Source organism: Drosophila obscura, unplaced genomic scaffold (genome assembly GCF_018151105.1).
Source record: "Drosophila obscura isolate BZ-5 IFL unplaced genomic scaffold, ASM1815110v1 contig_27, whole genome shotgun sequence".
Lineage (NCBI taxonomy): Eukaryota > Metazoa > Arthropoda > Insecta > Diptera > Drosophilidae > Drosophila > Drosophila obscura.
Window position 1 is genome coordinate 45778 of NW_024542814.1, and position 5748 is coordinate 51525.

A 5748-nucleotide genomic window follows, 5' to 3' on the forward strand; every position below is an offset into this window, starting at 1 on the left:
AATAAAAAATAAAAAGACAATTTCCAAACAAACACACCGACACTACAAGAAATAAATTGAACGATCCACGATTTCTAATTTAAACCGTTTCGTCATCCGTTTTCCGATTTTTTCTGTTTTTCTTCGGTATTTCTCCCGATAGTTCTCCAGCGCCCACTCCGCAGTCATATTCTTGACTGTAGCTTCCGGTAACGCTTACGGCGACTAGGCGTATCTGCACTTTATCGATCCAAAACGACATAAAGAGCAAACTATCGCCCATTCCAATCAACTATCGAGGATATAAATGCCATTCCGTCCGCCGTCCATCCGCAAATAACCCAGTTCTGATCACGACTGCGTCAAAGAGGTAGACGGAGGAGCCCGCACTAACAATATTTGCAAAATATTGCCCAAATCAGTGTGACCGGTCCTCTCCTCGGATCAGCGCAATATAGGTCACTCATTGTTTGAGAAGTTTCACTTCACGGTGATCTCAAACAATCCGAGTCGACCCGACTATTGTTTTCCAACAAGCTCGAGGCTATTTTTCCTGACAGCCTTATATTTGTTTCCTGGCGTCTTTCTGTTGGAATTCCACTCAGATCAGTCTTCTGTCCCTCCAAGACTTCCAAATCCGATTTTCTGTGCGTGTGTGAGTGCGTAATATGCCAACAGGTCACAAGGGCGGCAACCAGCTTTTGCCTGTGACCTCTTCCAACCGGCTACACACCTCGTCCGCCTCCGGAACTAAGGTGCGCGAAAGAAGTCACCTTACAAACATTAAAACCCTTATACAATTTTCAAATTTCCAAATTTTTAAATTTCTTTAATTTTATATTAAAGTCAACAAAATAACAAGTCAAAAAAGGCCAAAGAAAGTTTTGTATACATTTGAAATATTTTTAATTAATTAAGTGAATATTTTCCGGAACGAAATAAGTGAACTTATAATTTAATTAGAATGGTATTTTCTTAAATTTACTTATATTTAAAATTCTTAAAGGGTATTCAATTGCCTAAATGTGGCCTCCTTTGCTATTTAAAACCTTTGTAATGCGTTCTGGCATTGAAAGGATCAATTTTTGGAGTAAGGATATATCCAATTTCGCCCACTCTTTTACTATTGCCTCTTTCAACTCTCGTACTGTGGTAAATTGTCTTCCGTGTATGTAAACTTTGGCAGAAAGTATGCCCCAAAGGTTTTCAATAGGGTTGAGATCAAGGCTTTTTGCTGGCCATTTTAAAAGCGGAATTTTTCGGTCTTCAAAATATGTTTTTGTGTACTTTGACACGTGGATCGCGGCATTATCCTGTTGAAAAATCCTGGAATCTCCATAATGCGCTTCCTCAAAATCAACAAGAACTTCGTCCAATAGTTGAACATATTTCTCCGAGTTCATTTTGTGGGTAACGAAACATATTGGACTCTTTCCAGCAAAGCCAAATGCAGCCCACACCATTAGTGACCCTCCTTGAAAATTTCTAGAAATTTTCACCTGCTTTGGAGCCCTAACATCCCTATAATAGTATTGGTATCCATCTGGACCATCTAAATTGAATTTTTTTTCATCACTGAATATAATATTTTGCCACTCCAATGCGGGCAGTTTATATCGAGGAAGTAGCTGACATTTGACTAGTTTTTTTTCGTATGAAACGTTTAGATCTGCCCTCAAAATTTGTTGCACTCGACGCTTTGATATTGAGAGAGCCAGTTCGTGGCAAATTTGGGCTGCGCTGTGGTTTTCTTTAACCGCTATGCTTTTAATACGGCGCTTGTCACGCTCTTGAAGTAATGGTAGTGGCATCCCAATTTCACGATAGCATACCATTTTTGTACGCTCTTCATTGGAAAGATATCGGCTTTGAGACATTCTATTGAAAATAAACTAGTTTTGAACATGAAACACCACATTATAACAATAAACTCACTTTAAATTTGGTTTTAAGCTAAAACGCAAAAATAAACAATGAATTTGGAGCTCTGATGCACTTTTAAGATGTCATTGACTACTAATGTAAGCTCAATTATTTCGTTCTGCATTAAGAGGCGCATGAGCTTTTTTGAAATTATAACGGAACCTAACTCTATTTTGTACTGCATTTTGTTGTTGCCATAAAGGTGAGCTTTTTGTACGAATTTATGCCCAAAAAGAAATAGATAAAACGCAGCATAGAAGATTTTACAGCAGATAACAAGCATTGTAAGGTGACTTCTTTCGCGCACCTTACGCCGACTCAGAGAATCAAGGCACCCCTCACTCCAAAAGCAGCCAGTAGCAGCCCTGCGGCAAGGACCAAATCGGTTCTGTTCCCGTCTCCTGTCACTCTTAAGGTTCCAGCTGTGACCAAACAAGATTCGAAGGGCTCCTTCGTCAGCAGCCCCGTCAGCTCTCGCCACTGCATCACAATGGCTCAATCCACCACCTCAGTCGCTCGGACCAAATTGGTCGCCGCTATTGGCCGACTGTCGCACCTGGCAGAGCGCATCACCGCCGCCCCATCCGCCTCTTTGTCCGAGGTTCGTCGAGGCCAAATCTTCAGCATGTGGACGGACGTCGAGGCCGAATATAAGGACTGCTCCGCGGTGATGACTGACGAGGAGCCAGAAATCCAAGCGGACATCCGTGACACATACGGCGAATGCTATGGGGTATTTGAGCAGTGCCTCAGTGACCTCAATGCCCAACTGGCCACATCCACAGTTCTTCCTCCTTCACAGCCAGTCCAACAGGGCGGCTGTCGACTGCCTCCCGTCAATATTGAGGCATTCACAGGGGACTACGTCCGCTGGCCCACATTCCGGGATCTGTTCACTGCGGTCGTGATCAACAATCCTAGATTGTCTCCGGTAGAGAGGCTGTATTACCTCACCGAGAAGACCCGGGGCGATCCGATAATGACGGTTTCGAATCCGCATGGTTGGCTCTCCGCAGCCGATACGAAAATAATCGGCTTCTGGTGACCAACCAAATCAACATCCTCCTTTTTTTGCCCCGCGTAACATCCGAATGCATTCGAGCCTTGAAGGATCTTCAAAGTACGATGCAAGGAGTTCTAAATGCGCTAGCGGTCTCCAACGTCTGCACGGACAACTGGGATAGTCTGCTTGTCACCATTTGCGCTTCCAAATTGCCGAAGTTGAGCCGGGCGTTGTGGGAAGCGTCCGTAACGGACAAAAAAGAGGTGCCACCCTGGAAGGAAATCGACTCCTTCCTCACTCAGCGCTATCTGACGCTCGAGGCTATTGAGAGCGACCCTTCCACCTCACGAGGGGCTACAAATCCGCCACCCTCCAAAGGCGTCCAAAATCCACCCACCTCTCGAAACCACTCCAATCCATTCCGTTCGCAAGGCAGTCCGACGCCAAACAAGGTTCACTCTTTCAATACCCAAGTGAGTTCGAAGAAGCGAACGTGGGACCTCTGTTCCAAAGAGAATCACCCGATCCGAGTTTGTCCCCGCTTTCTCAACATGTCCGCTGATGCACGTTCCAGCTGCATTAAGAAAAAGCAGCTGTGCCTAAATTGCTTCGCAAGAGGTCATCTGCTTCGCGACTGCTCCAGCAGCCACAATTGTTCCACTTGTGGGGCCAGGCATCACACGCTTCTGCATCGTGCCCCTCCTTCATCCAACGTAGCGGCTTCGACTTCCGCCCAAGCCCCCAGCTCATCCGAACCTCAGCCCAACGTACAGAGCTATTTCGCCTCCAGCACAAGTACCGTTCTTCTGGGCACGGCACTCATTAATATTTGTCACCTGGGGACCAATTTCCGTGCCCACGCTCTGATTGACTCAGGCTCCGAGGCGGCGTTCATCACTGAACGTCTCTTTAACATTATTAAGCCATCGTTCGAAGCCATCCAGGCTCAAGTCGCAGGTTTAAACCATGGCATATGTTCTGCCTCAACTAGCAGGTAAACTTCCCTCATATACGATACCGCAGCACTTCTTGGACGAGCTTCCAAACCTCCCGCTGGAAGACCCCTCCTTCCACCGAAGCTCGCAGATTGATGTGCTTTTAGGCGCTGACAGCCTTCCTTCTATCCTGTTGAGCGGCTTCCGGTCTGACATTTGTGGCTCGCTGCTGGGACAAGAGACCATCTTCGGATGGGTCCTATCCGGTCCGGTATCAGCTGACTCGACTCGGACGGTTTCCGCCTTCACCACGAAGCTCTCATTAGATTCGGACATCCGACTCGAGAAGCTTCCCACCAAATTCTGGGAGGTGGAGGACCTTCCGGGAAACCGACGAGTGAGTCAGATATATTGTTACTCTCCCTTTCAAGTGTCCAGAAAATGTCGATCTAGAACACTCCAGGTGCGCGGCACAGGCCCACTTCCTTAAAAACGAGCAGCGTCTGCAGCGGAATTTGCCGCTCAAAGAGCAGTACGACGCCGTTATCCAGGAATATTTAGAGCTAGGCCACATGAAAGCGGTTACACCCAGTCATGACTCCGGCCATTACTACCTTCCGCATCACGCTGTGTTTAAACCCGACAGCACCACAACCAAACTGCGTGTGGTCTTCAACGCCTCCAGCCCGTCTTCCAACGGGAAAAGCCTCAACGACGCATTGAATTCGGGGCCAGTCCTTCAGTCTGACTTGACCATGCAAATCCTGAGGTGGCGAGTCTTCCGCTATGTCTTCAATGCCGACATCAGCAAGATGTACCGCCAGATCCAAGTGTCTTCCCAACACACGCCCTATCAGCGAATACTCTTTCGCGACCGGAATGGGGACGTGTGTGACTACGAACTTGCTACTGTCACCTTCGGAGTCAATTGCGCACCGTACCTCGCCCTTCGCGTCATTAAGCAACTCGCACAAGAGGTGCCCACAGTTGCCAATGGCAAGCGACATCCTGGAGAGCTACATGTACGTGGACGACGTGCTGGCTGGTGCTCCACTCAGTCGCAGGCAATCACCGCCATTTCAGAGTTACGCAAAGCACTCGACTCCGCGGGGTTTCCACTCCGAAAGTGGACAGCGAACGACAAGGGCGTACTGCGCGATATTCCGGTCGACCACCTACTTCGAGCTGACTTCCTAGAGCTTGAAGAAAGTAGCATCGCTAAGACATTGGGGATCCGATGGCAAGCCAGTGCCGATGAATTCTTCTTTGCTCCTCCCGAAGTACTTCAACGGGAGTCCTGTACGAAGCGCAATGTGCTATCGCAGATTGCGCAGCTGTTCGATCCAGCGGGATGGCTTGCCCCCTTTGTCATCCAAGCCAAAATTTTCATGCAGGAAATTTGGCTAAGAGTAACTCCTCCTAGCGATCTATCTCAAACCTGGGAGACGTTCCTGAACAGTTTTCCGGCCATCCAGGATGATCGCATTCCGCGGTGGTTGCACGTTTGTCCAATGGCCAAGGTGCAGATATATGTCTTCTGCGACGTGTCTCAACGTGCCTATGGGGCAGCGATTTACATCCGAGTTGAGCGACCGCAGGGCATTGACAGACCATGTCTCCGAAGAGCTGAACGGAGAGGAAGTCGCTGCCGCTCTCCAAGCGGTCACACTGACAACCCAACGCTTCCATTATTCTGGGGAGCATCGGTGCCTGCTAAACAAGAAGCCACTCCCCACTACGAGCTCTCTTCAGAATCTTAATCCGTTCCTTGACCAGAACGGAGTCATGCGGGCATGTGGCCGAGTCCAAGCCTCGGCGTCCATGTCCTACAACGAACGGCAACCAATCCTGTTACCACCCGCATGTCTCCTGGTTCGCATGCTGGTTCGATTCACCCATCATATATCC